Source organism: Symphalangus syndactylus, chromosome 14, assembly GCF_028878055.3.
Source record: "Symphalangus syndactylus isolate Jambi chromosome 14, NHGRI_mSymSyn1-v2.1_pri, whole genome shotgun sequence".
Taxonomy (NCBI): domain Eukaryota; kingdom Metazoa; phylum Chordata; class Mammalia; order Primates; family Hylobatidae; genus Symphalangus; species Symphalangus syndactylus.
In genome coordinates, this window is record NC_072436.2 from 112,125,823 (window position 1) to 112,139,993 (window position 14,171).

The 14,171-nt window shown below is 38.8% G+C and overlaps 1 protein-coding gene and 1 long non-coding RNA gene across 21 annotated transcripts in view; both read right to left on the reverse strand.

The window, feature by feature from the left end:
- Nucleotides 1-7,486, reverse strand: part of LOC134732523 (uncharacterized) — a 112,416-nt gene extending 104,930 nt beyond the window's left edge. Inside the window, exon 1 of the long non-coding RNA XR_010115796.1 lies at nucleotides 1,458-7,486. This is a non-coding gene — a long non-coding RNA (uncharacterized lncRNA). The remainder of the gene's footprint in view (nucleotides 1-1,457) is intronic.
- The window catches only part of RBFOX1 (RNA binding fox-1 homolog 1), a 2,507,416-nt gene that overhangs the window by 926,860 nt on the left and 1,566,385 nt on the right, over nucleotides 1-14,171 (reverse strand). The gene's annotated exons all lie outside the window — the stretch shown is intronic.

The window sequence follows — 14,171 nt, forward strand, 5'->3', positions numbered from 1 at the left end:
AACAGTACACCTCATCCCATGCTTCCTAAACTTGTAGTTCAGTCATTTCAGACGTTATTGGGCAGTGTGTTGACTCCTGTTTGGTAGAAATTCCCTAGCATGCTTCATTACCTAACCAATAAGGCAGTCTGGTGGAGTTATTGAATCATACGCCGCTTGCTGTATTACCACCCTCTTGTTTATATCTCAGTATTGTGATCACTCCCCTGGACTACTGCTCAAGAGGGAGATAGATTTTTCATAACCTTTTTAAAAAAACTCATTCCCATCAGCTATACCAGACCTCCACTTTAATACACCACCTTCTCCTAACCAAAGAAACAGCCAACCAAATCCATACACCAACATAAATCTAAAATGAATCATGGAAATTAATGTTTCTTGCTGTGTTATTTTAATTTAATATACTCTAACAACAGGGGGAAAAGATGGCCAATGCACTGTTTTCATTTCCTACAGAGCAAGTTATAATACTTTGGCTCAAGATTTCTTTTTTTGCTTGACAGTAAAGTTTTCAGTTTGCTCTTGTGAAGAATGAGTCATTTCAAAACAAAGGGAAGGGCCAAGAGCTGAAATGTAGGCAGGTCAGTAACAAAGACCTAGAAATGTTTGGAAATGGCCAAAATGTCAAGACACTCAGGAACACCAACAATGTCCACTGAGACACTGAGATAAAGGGATATTTCTCTCAGAGAATTCTGCATTAAGAACAGGTAAGAAAGTCCTGCCCTCTTGCAGAGAACCTATAGAGTCCAATCAATCTCAATGGAAGAAAATAATATTTTGGAAAAAAAATTCAACTTCTCCAATCAAATTTCATTTTAAAAATCGTATGTAAAATCTAAGCCTAACATGGGGACCACATTTCTACTCCAATCGGTCTACTGGAATGTTCTTAAAATTAACAAACAGTACCTTTTTAAAAATTATACTGTTTGATCAACAGGATATTATCTGTTTTAATTTCTGGGGTTCTTAAAAAATAACACCCAAATCTGGTGACAGCAGATGTATCACGAACTTTTGTGCGATCTGGCAGATAGCATCCAAGTGGCTAACAGATGTACAGCATCATCGCTTCTATTTTTTTTTTTTTTTTTTTTTTTTTTTGAGATGGAGTCTTGCTCTGTCGCCCAGGCTGGAGTGCAGTGGCGCGATCTCGGCTCACTGCAAGCTCCGCCTCCTGGGTTCACGCCATTCTCCCGCCTCAGCCTCTCTGAGTAGCTGGGACTACAGGCGCCCGCCACCACGCCCGGCTAATTTTTTGTATTTTTAGTAGAGACGGGGTTTCACCGTGGTCTCGATCTCCTGACCTCGTGATCCGCCCGCCTCGGCCTCCCAAAGTGCTGGGATTACAAGCGTGAGCCACCGCGCCCGGCATATTTTTTTTTTTTTTTTTCAGATGGAGTCTCACTCTGTCACCCAGCCTGGAGTGCAGTGGTACAGTCTCGGCTCACTGCAACCTCTGCCTCCCGGGTTCAAGCAATTCTCTGCCTCAGCCTCCCTAGTAGCTGGGATTACAGGTGCCTGCCACCACACCCGGCTAATTTTTTGTATTTTTAGTAGAGACAGGGTTTCACCATCTTGACCAGGCTGGTCTTGAACTGCTGACCTCATGATCCACCTGCCTCAGCCCCCCAAAGTGCTGGGATTACAGGCGTGAGCCAACGTGCCGGTCCATCACTTCTATTTTTATCCTCTTCAAGAACAACCTATTTTGAATTTTTTAGAGTGTCAGACACAGCAGACATGAAAACCAGAAGTGAAAAAGACTTGACATCAAGTTACCATAGATAGCAATGTTACATGAAGGCTTTTTGCAACCCTGACTTGCTAGTAGGAGGCTGAGTACTAAATGGTGTTGAGTGTACATGGGGACATCTCAGTTTTTAATCTTTATATGAAATGAAATAAAATTTGTGGTGGTAGATGACACAAAAATATGGAATTCATCTCACCCCAGTCTTTCTGGAAGGTGTGAACACGTTGACCTTTAATTATATATTTAAATCTCCCTATTTGACAGATCAAAAATATGCCTAATTCTGTATAAAGATATGCAATTATAGAATCCTAAAACGTCGAAAGGACCTGAAAGCGTCCTTAGGGATCATCCTGGGCAACGTTTTCCAAACTTTAGATGTATTTATGTAATCTTCACGATTCTTACAAAATCTAAATATCACCTGTACTTATAATTCTCCAATAGTGCTTTAGAATTGACCTTGTTTTGTTATTACTCATTTTAACTACCTGCTAAGAAAGAATATACAGAAAAAGCACAGTTTCTGTGTTTCAATTTTTTTCTATTTATGTGATATAATTAATACCACTATTAAAATGTATTTAGGTATTATCAGTAATATATGTGATAGTTTGTGAAACACAATTCAGGGTAAAATCTTTCATTTTTCATGTAGGAAAACAGAACTCCAGGGTTCGAAGTCAGACTATAAATCCATGACACGTATGGAAATAGAATTCGGCTCTCCAGTTCTGTCTCTCTTTATCTCTGTATTAGATAACTTAACACATATAAAGTTACTAAACAGGAGTTACTTAATACATAAAAATATTGAACCAGTACCACCTTCCTGGAGGTATGACTGTGTACACACAGGGACACCACTCAAAGGTTCCTGCACCTGGTTTGATACTCTACCTTTTTTTTTTTTTTTTCTTTTTTTTTGAGACAGTCTCACTCTTTGCCCCAGGCTGCAGTGCAATGGCGTGATCTCTGCTCACTGCAACCTCTACCTCCCAGGTTCAAGTGATTCTCCTACCTCAGCCTCCTGAGTAGCTGGGATTACAAGCACGCACCACTACACCTGGCTAATTTTTGTATTTTTAGTAGAGATGGGGTTTCACCATGCTGGCCAGGCTGCTTTCAAACTCCTGACCTCAAGAGATCCACCCACTTCGGCCTCCCAAAGTGTTGGGATTACAGGTGGGAGCCACTGTGCCTGGCCTGATGCTCTACTTTTGCCATCTTGAAATTCTTAACCACTTTTTAGGAAGGGGTCCTGAACTTTCATTGTCACAGGGCTGCACCTATTAGACAGCCAGTCCTGCCTGGAAAGAGAAATATTTGACGCAAAATATTTTAACATGAATAATCAATAACTAATCATACATAATTAATGTATTAACAAAGAAAAGCAATTTCCATGCCGCTGAGTCAATGGCAGCTAGAATCTCCTAGCATCTTCTCACAACTCTATAAAGAGAGACAAGAACAGTCCAGGTGTGGTGGCTCACACCAGTAACCCCAGCACTTTGGGAGGCTGAGGCGGGAGGATCTCTTGAGGTCAGGAGTTTGAGATCAGCCTAGCCAAGATGGCAAAACCCCATCTCTACAAAAAATACAAAAATTAGCCAAGTATGGTGGTGGCATGCCTGTGGTCCCAGCTGCTCAGAAGGCTGAGGTGGGAGGATCACCTGAGCCTGAGAGGCGGAGGATGCAGTGACTCAAGATCATGCCAATGCACTCCAACCTGGGTGACACAGTGAGACCCCATTTCAAAAAAAAAAAGATAAACAGGAACAAATAAACCACACAAATACCATCCTTTACCATAATTTGATGACACACATAAAACTATAAAGTTAAATAACTGTGATTTGAAAATAAATACCACCCTCTAGCAGAACTATTTTCCTATTTCCCATCCTGAGCTTTTGACAAGAATAAGGAGGGTCTAGAGTCACAGGAGAAGAAGAAGAGGGATGGAGAGCCAAGATTGAACTGAAATCACACCCACCATACAAGTGAAAATAATGACAGAGAGAACGGGAAGCTCAGAGTCCTAACTACAGTAAAGAGAATTAAAAACATGTGCTGAATTGGAGAAGGCAGTGTTGGGAAAACAATGTTTCAGAGGAATAGAGGCTAATTAGGAAAGGAGAACCACACTTCGCAAACTACGATGCAAACCAAACAAAAAGAACGATGGAGGGCGCCAGCCACAGTGGCTCATGCCTGTATTCCCAGCACTTTGGCAGGCAGAGGTGGGTAGATCACCTGAGGTCAGGAGTTCAAGACCAGCCTGGCAAACCTGGTGAAACCGCATCTCTACTAAAAATACAAAAATGAGCCAGGCATGGTGACGGGTGCCTGTAATCCCAGCTACTCGGGAAGCTGAGGCAGGAGAATCGCTGGAACCCTGGAGGCAGAGGTTGCAGTAAGCTAAAATCGTACCACTGCATTCCAGCCTCGGTGACAGAGAGAGAGTCTGTCAGAAAATAATAATAATAATAATAATAGAATAAAATAAAATCCAGAATCTAAGAGCCACATTTAAATCAGAACCAGAAGAAAATTCATAGCATGAAAAATTTCAATAAAATAGAAAAATATAAATAAGTTTATTAAATCTCCAACTCAAAAATTTAGAAAAATAACAGTGAATTCAGACAAACAAAAAAACTTAAGAAAGGATTCATAAACGTAAAAAATCAGTAAGTTAGGGAAGACCAGAAATCAATAAGTTAGGGAAGAGAATAACTATAGATCTAATTAATAAACCAAATCATATGTTTTAAGGATATTTTTTGAAAATAAGAAAAAAAGTAGCTAACCACTTAATGAAGAAAAAGCGGGGAGAAAGCACAAAGACAGAAAATAAGAAATTACAAGAGGATCACCATTAAAACAGAAGATTTTTTTAAAAACTGTGAGACTACTATGCCGACTTCTATGTAAATTAATGTGAAAATTCGAAGACATGGAGAAAATGAAAGAAAAGGATGAAAATGGGCAAAAGAAACAGACAACTCGTACCAATGCATACAAATGTAAAAATGCCTTTAATGCAAACATGGGCACAGCTCTGAGTCAAACAGCCCCCACTGTCTATGGACACAGAAAATGGCACCTACTGAGTGTAATAATTTGCTTAAATTTGCACAACCAGCATAGGTAATAACTGATAATGAAATGACTGCTTCTCTCTAAAATACCAACTTGACACCATTAGTATTTCTCTTGCCTTCAACATGCTTCACTTTCTTTGTCTTAAAAATTATAAAATTGATATTAACAACACCTAGGACCCCTTAACATTGTGACATTCTGGAATACATCTCAAAGCGGAACCTCACCACCCTGAAGGCAAGGTGTTACACCAACGACTATAAATATCATCTGCTGTATTTAAGTTCTGGTGAACTATGGTGATCGTGGCTTGGGAAATGACGCAGTGACATTCATCTTGTCACGTCCATTTCATGACTTGCGGTCTTTAACCCTTAACGTTTTTTCTGAAGAACACTCTACCCACAAGCAGTGGCCATGTGGTAATTTTTCACTAAAATCCTAATCTGCTAAATTCAGGGAGGCTGTTTAATAGCTGCCCGTAGGCAATTTCACGACATCCAGGTTTCTATACAGCAGGAGAACCATCTTCAGACTGGATCCATCCAGAAGTGACTTTTCAGGGAATAAAACCACATGTCCCATTGTGCAGCGGAAAGAATAGAGAATACCAGCAGGAACTCGGGAAGTTGGCTTGGGGACGTTGAGTTCTTAGAGCAGAGAGTTAGCTACAGAGTGACAATATTTCTCAAAAGTAGGGTGATGGATTTTAGGACATAAGATGGAAATTGGCACATTGTATGACATCACAGAGGCATCCTCAGAAAAATCAGTGGGAGGCCGGGCGCGGTGGCTCACGCCTGTAATCCCAGCACTTTGGGAAGCTGAGGCGGGCGGATCACAAGGTCAGGAAATCGAGGCCATCCTGGCTAACATGGTGAAAACCCATCTCTACTAAAAATACAAAAAATTAGCCGGCCGTGGTGGCAGGTGCCTGTAGTCCCAGCTACTCGGGAAGCTGAGGCAGGAGAATGGCATGAACCCGGGAGGCGGAGCTTGCAGTGAGCCGAGATCGCGCCACTGCACTCCAACATGGGCGACAGAGTGAGACTCCGTCTCAAAGAAAAAAAAAAAATTCAGTGGAGCACCTGTGTCCAAAGCAGGCTATTTTCAGGGAGAAAATAATAATTATTATGAAACTGGTTACAAGGTAGTTAGGTGCCTTACCAGCTTGTGTTGAACCTGAATACAATACTCTGCAGATGGTGGGAAATTTTGGAAAAGGGACATGCTATTCAAATCAGAACAGGTATGATGCAACAGACCTCATTGGCTTATTTATTTTATTATTATTATTATTTTAGATGGAATTTCGCTTTTGTTGCAGGCTGGGGTGCACTGGCACCATCTCAGCTCACTGCAACATCCGCCTCCCAGGTTCAAGCTGTTCTCCTGCCTCAGCCTTCCGAGTAGCTAGGATGACAGGCATATGCCACCACACCTGGCAAATTTTGTATTTTTAGTAGACATGGGGTTTCACCATGTTGGTCTGGCTGGCCTCGAACTCCTGACCTCAAGCGATCCCCCCACCTCGGCCTCCCAAAGTGCTAGGATTACAGACATGAGCCACCGTGCCCGGCCTCACTGGCTTATTTTTCACCAGTTGTTTAGTAATGACAGATTGGCTATTAATATTAAAACTTCTCTCTATAGTATCAAGTTATGCTTATGTTAACTTTATAGAATATAAATATGCTTCTATTTCAGTAGACTTGGATTAAGTTGTATTATGGAGGAAGACTAAGCCCTTTACAACTCCAGCTTTTGGGGATTAAGCCAACAGAAGCTCCATGCTCATTTGCAGCTTGGTTTAGAGTAATGAATGGAATGCTATGATCATGAATCACTCAGGGATGCAATCTCTTTCATCTTCTAATAATGCATCTTCAAAACCTGGCTTCCAAGGTCGCAGTGGATGGAGAACAGAGACTGTGAAGGGTCTCACAGGTGGTTTATGGCTAAATCTGGAACTGGCATAAATTAATATAATTTACACCCACTTTCTATTGTCCAGAATACAGTCACATAACTTCAACTTAACCATAGGGAGACTCCAATTCACACTCTACCTGTATAACCAGGAGAAAAATAAAATAGTTTTGGAAAACACATGGCATTGTTGCTACTTCAGATGTTAATCATTTCACTGTTTCTGCATAAAATCCTAAGTTGAAAGAACTTCTTTATGTGCTGTTATTGATGAACACCCGAACATGGCAGGACCAACCTTGCTTTTGCTCTTAAGATTCTGCTGCCTAGAACGGTCAGATCAGTTAGGGAACTGCATAGAGAATGATGCCTCCTTTATCCAGCTTATTTCTGTCCAAGTGTGCTACATATGACCTTCACTCCACGCATCTGATAAATGTTTCATCAACGTTTCTTGGAGAGCACTCAACTGGGGCAGGAAATCATTGCATCTTGGTGAAGGTACATTCTATGAGAGATGCTTTCTTTACACGTATTCAAAATTCAAGGCAACTAATACATTTCTGACATTCCAACCTGAGCCCCAAAGCAGGAGGTTTTTAGCGAGATGGGTGACCTGTGCGGAGGGAGACATGGTCATCTCACTTTCAGATAAGGTCCCTAAGAGTCAATAAGCCTTTTTTTTTTTTTAAGTAAAAAAACCTGCTGGCTAAGCAATTCTCTTCCTTCTGGTCTGAAATATGCTATCCTCAAATCAATTCCCTACCCTTTTAGTCAATTGTGACTGTCACCCTCGGTGTGACCTCACGTCCACTTCCACTGGGTGGAGTTTCTTTAAGTATCTAATTTCCAACTGTTTAAGGAAAGAGCTAGATGTGAGTACCACAGTGCCAGGGTCCCCACTCAGGGAAAACAGACCTTTGTTGACCTACTTGACCTCTAAATGGGCACAGAGCACCATCCATTCTCCTCATCCCCTTCATAAGGATCAGGGGAACCAGCTTTGTCCTTATTATTAATTTTTGGAGAGGTTTTTTGGCTTACTGTTTCCTTTCGACGATCTCTGAACTCTGAAATGTTCATGGCTGCAGTCTTTTAAGCGACTACACAGCTCTTTGTTGTTATTTTTCTGCTTTTTCTCTGTAAAAATTTTTCTTCCAGTTGATCTACCTCCTGAAAAACGATGCATGAAGCCCAAAGGTACGAGGAGAATAATGCTGTCTAGGACAACAGGGACCCTCATCACTGTGGGGGCACATTGTGGGCCTTTGTAATGTGGGAGGAATTATAACCAGTGCTTAAGAGATCTCAGAGCCAAAAAGCCCTGGCTCCTGGCCAGGACCATACATGTCAGGGTCCAGTTCTGACCCTCTTCTGACACATCCCCCCCGCAAAGAATGAGGAGTCAACAGGGTCATGGGAATGTTCGCCTGGCCCCCCGAACTCCATTCATTTAGGGGGACCCAAAGTCATGCAGACTTTTGCCAAAGTGACTAAGCCCACTCCAGGCCCTGAACAGGCTTCTGCCCCAGGTACATCCTCCCCAGTGCAGACACCACCAATTGTGTGTGTCTCTAAGTTCAAGATGGGGTGTTTAAGGAGCAGCTATTTGTAAGGGTGGTCAGTTGGTAAGTGCCACCTGGGAAGTCACATGCATGTACACAAGGTTCCTTAGTCACAGTGCCATTTTTTGTAAATCCTAAGGGGAGCCTGAGGAGCATCATCAGTTTTAGAGTTTAATGGACTTTGAGTCTAATTCTAGCTCTGCCACTTACTTGCTCTGTAGTCTAAAGCAAGTTGTCACCATGCCGTCATTGTTTCCTGCATTTGCTTTGGTATCCTCATCTGGAAAATGATGATAACAATAGTGGAATTGGTATTTCATATTCACATGATATTAAACTGGACAGTGGATCTAACATGCTCACATGGAACATGGTACATGGAACGTGGAAATAAGTATTAGGTAAGTGTTTCTGATGGTTATTGTGCAGTTGGTAACAAAGGAAAAATAGCATATTTAATGGAAAATTTGTGCCCACATGTTGAAGTTTTTATTTAAGTGGTAAGAGGAAATACTGCTGAGTGTGCTTTGGGGAAGGTAGGATGGAAAGGTGTTGCCCAGATGCAAATGGCTTTTATTGCCAATTGTCTTGTCTAGATTCTTCCTAAGGATCAATGCAGTTTTGCCCAGCCTAGAAACACTGACCTCTCCTTAGCAAGAATAACTCCACTCCCTAAAAGGTCTATACCCGGGGCAACTGGGAAATTTGCTGAACCACAGAGATGACTGGAGAAATGAGATGGCTTATGGCCCACCGTCTATGGTGTTTAGAATAATTGTTGTTTTGCATAAACTCTTATGTTAGTTACAAAGGGACTGGGAGATTTCCTCAAATTCTCTCCTTTGTCTTTTTTTTTCTCCAGAGCAGACCAGGTCTGCTAGATCTCTTTGCTCAGAAATGAAATATAACACTATATTTAATAATGAGTATTTTTGGAAGGAACCATGATCACTTTCTAAAGTCACATCCAGTATTTCCTAAGAGTAATCTATTTTGTGTTAAATGCCCATTTTTTTCACTCAGAAGTGCAACAAATCCATGTCAATGTCAACCATGAGTTTATCCAAGGAAGAAAGATCCCCTATATGAACAGTTAAGAAATACTGCTTGCGCTATTTTTCAAGCAACTTAGAAGAGTGCTTGGTGACAGTAACTCCAGCCGACCTTCACTTAGCTCTTGTGCAACTCTTTCAACTTCCACCCATTTTTCTTAAAAAAATGAAATATATGAGGTGGAACAAGATGACTAAATAGAAAATTCCAGAGATTTACTTCCCCACAACCCCCGACCACAGGAACACCAAATTGAACAACTATCCACACAATAAAGCACCTTTATATATTAAAAAAAATTAGACATTAACAAATGCCCTCATGCAAGGAGAACATCCCGCAAAACACGACCTCACCAAATGGACTAAATAAAGTAACAGTGATCAATCCTAGAGATATAAAGATATGTGACCTCTCAGACAGGCAATTTAAAATGGTTGTCTTGAGAAAGCTCAACAAACTTTAAGATAACATAGAGGAGGAATTCAGAATTCTATCACATAAATCTAGCAAAGAGATTATAATAACAAAACAAACAAACAGAAATTGCAGAGCTGAAGAATTCAATCAACAACTGAAAAATGCATCAGGGTGTCTCAACAGCAAAATTGGTCATGCAGAAGAAAGAATCAGTAAGCTCAAAGAGAGGCTATTTGAAAATACAGTCTGTAGAGAAAAAAAGAAGCTAAAAAAGAACAAAATATGCCTGTAATATTTAGAAAATAACCTAAAAATGGCAAATCTAAGAGTCATTGGCCTTGAAGAAGAAGTAGAGAAAGAGATTAGAAAGTTTATTCAAAAAAATAACAATTTTTCAAACCCAGTGAATACCCAGGTACAAGAAAGTCACGCAACACCAGGCAGATTAAACCCACAGGTATATAATAATCAAATTGTCAAAGGTTAAGGACAAAAAGAGGACCCTAAGAGTAGCAGGAGAAAATAAGCAAAGAAAATATAAAGGAGTCCAAATGTTTGTCAGCAAACTTCTCAGCAGAAACCTTATAGGCCGTGAGGGAGTGGGATGACATATTTAAAGTGCTGAAGAAAAAGACTTTCAAAGCTAGAACATTGTATCCAGCATAGTTATCCTCAAACATGGAGAAGTAAAGACTTTCTCAGACAAACAAAAGCTGAGGTAATTCATCAACACCAGATCTGTCTTATAATAAATGCTGAAGGGAGTTCTTCAATATGAAAGACAGGGGTACGAATGTGCAGCAAGAAATTACCTGAAGGTCTAAAGCTCACTGGAAAAAGTAAGCACACAAATAAATACAGAATATTCTAATACTATAATTGTGTGTAAAGCCCTCATATGTTTAGTATGAAGACTAAAAGACAAACCTATGAAAAATAATAATAACTACAACAGTTTGTTGAAAGACAATAAAAAAGACATAAATAGAGATAGCAAAAAGTCAGATTGGAGGAGATGGAGATAAAGTATAGAATTTAGTTTTCTCCTTTTTAATGTTTTTTCTTTGTGACCAGAGTTAAGCTCTAATCAATTTAAAATAATTGGTTATAAGATTTTTTTTTCAAGCTTCATGGTAACTACAAAGCAAAAACCTTTAACAGAGACACAAAAAAATTAAGACAGAAATTAAAACACTACCAGAAAATTGCTTATATATAAAGGAAGACAGGAAATAAAAAAAAAAGGAAGAGAGAACTAACAAAATGACAGCAACAACAACGAAACACAAATAACTAAATGGCGGTAGTAAGTCGTCACCTATCAGTAATAACAATGACTGTAAATGGACTTCATTCTCCAAATAAAAGATAGAGTAGCTGAATAAATTTTTTTTAAAAAAGACCCAACTACATGCTGCCTATAAGAAACTCATTTTTACCTACGAAAACACACAGACTGAAAATGAAAGAACAGAAAAAGATACGTCATGCAAATGAAAACCAAAAAAGAGCATAAATTGCTGTACTTATACCAGATAAAATATATTTCAAGACAAAATCTGTAAAAAGAGACAAAGAAAGTCATTATATAATGATAAAGAAGTCAATTCAGCAAGAGGATATAACAACTGTAAATATATATATAACTAATGCTGGATCACTCATATATATAAAGCAATTATTAGTAGAGATAAAGAGAGAAACAGACCCCAGTACAATGATAGTTGGGAATGGTAAGTTAACATACCACTTTCAGCATTGGACAGAAAGCCTAGAGAGAAAATTAACAAAGACACATCTGACTTAATCTGCACTGCAGAACAAATTGATCAATAGACATTTACAAAACATTTCATTCAACAGCTGAATAATACATATTCTTCTCACTGGCACATAGAATATTCTCCAGGGTAGACCATATGTTAGGCCACAAAACAAGGCTCAGAAATTCAGAAAAATCCAAATCATAGCAAATATCTTTTCTGACCACAATCGAATGAAACTAGAAATCAATAAGCATTTATTGGACATAAAAATCCCGGGACATAAAATTCCTACGGAGATTGAACCACAAAAAAATAGAAAACATGAAGAGATCAATAAGAGGAATTTTGGAAACTATATAAATACATGGAAATTAAATAACGTGCTCCTGAACAACTACTGGATAAATTCAATACTTTAAGAAGGAAATTTAGTGGAAACACAGCATACTGAAACCTATGGGATACAGCAAAAGCAGTACTAAGAGGGTAGTTTATACCAATAAATGCCTGTATCAAAAAAGGAAAAAAAATATTGTGGGAGGCCGAGGTAGGCAGATCACAAGGTCAAGAGATAGAGATCATCCTGGCCAACATGGTGAAACCTTGTATCTACTGAAAATACAAAAATTAGCTGGGTGTGGTGGTGCATGCCTGTAGTCCCAGCTACTCCGGAGGCTGAGGCAGGAGAATCACTTGAATCCAGGAGGCAGAGTTCGCAGTGAGCCAAGAACACACCACTGCACTCCAGCCCAGGGACAGAGCAAGGCTCCGCATGAAAAAACAAACAAACAAACAAACAAACAAACAAAAAACCTAAAAATGCATCTTAAAGAACCAGAAAAGTAAGAGCACCAAAATTAGTCAAAGAAAAGAAACACTAAAGATCAGAGCAGAAATAAATGAAATTGAGGCAAAATACAAAATAAAAACTTGCTTTTGGAAAACATACACGAAATCAACAAACCTTTAGCCAGACTAAGAAAAAAGAGAGAATGTCCAAATAAATGAAATCAGAGCTAAGAAAATATTAAAACAGATATCACAGAAATTCAAAGGCAAATTAGAGAGTATTTTTATCCACTCTATGCCAACAATTTGGAAAATCTGGAAGAAATGGATAAATTGCTGAACATAAAAAAACTACAAAGATTGAACCATGAAAAAATAGTAAACGTGGATAAATCAATAAGTAATGCTATAAAACAAGTAATAAAAAGATTCTCACCAGAGAAAAGCCCAGGACTTGATGGCTTCACTGTTGAATTCTACCAAATATTTAAGGAAGATTTAATATCAATTCTATTCAAACTATTCTAAAAAATCAAGGAGTAGACAATACTTCGAAACTCATTCTACAGGATCAGGATTATCCTAATACCAAAAGTAGACAAATACACAGTGAAAAAGGAAAACTTCAGACTAATATATCTGATGAACATGAATGCAAAAATCCTCAACAAAATACTACTGAATCGAATTCAACATATTAAAAAGATCATTTGTCATGATCAAATGGGAATCATTCCTGGGATAAAAGGATGGTTCAACATATACAAATCAAGAAATCACATCAACATAATGAAGACCAAACACTATGTCCCTATTTCTCACCATCTACAAAAATCAAATCAAAACGAATTGAAGAATTTAATGTAAGACCAGGACCAATGAAGCTACTACAAGAAAACACTGGAAATGCTTCGAGACATGGGTGTGGGTAAATATTTTTTGAGTAAGCCACCAAATGCACAGGTAACCAAAGCAAAAATGGCCAAATGGGATCACATCAAGCTAAAAAGTGTGTGCACAGCAAAGGCAACCACAAACAAGTGATAAGACAACCTACAAAATGGAAGAAAATATTTGCCAACTACCCACCTGACAAGAGAATAACTGCCAGAACATGTAAGGAGCTCAAACAACTTGGTACAAATCCCCACCCCAAATAATCCAAATAAAAATGAGCAAACATCTGAATAGACAATTCTCGAGAAGACATACAAATGACCACAAGGTATGTGGAAAAATGCTCAGCATCACTAACCATTACAGAAATGCAAATCAAAATTGTAATGAAATATCTCACCACAGTTAAAATGGCTCTCTCAAAAAGCAGGATATATATATATATAAAACAAACCAACAACCAAAAAACAAATAAAAAACAAAAAAAAATATACAGAGAGAAATAAATAAAGATAGGCAATAATGAATGCTGGTAAGGATATGCAGAACAGGGAATCCTTGTATACTATTGGTGGGAATATAAGTTGGTACAGCCACTCTGGAGAACAGCAGAACTAAAACTAACACTAACATATGATTTAGCAGTCTCACTGTTGGGTATATATTCAAATGAAAGAAAGTTAGTGTATACAGAAGAGATATGTGCACTGCCATGTTTATTATAGTACTCTTCACAAGAGCCAAGTTATGAAATTGACCTGAGTGTCCACCAATGTATGAAATGAATGAAAAAATGTGGTACATACATACAATGGAATATTATTCAACCACAAAAAAGCATGACATCCTCTCATTTCAAACAGCATAGACAGAACCGGA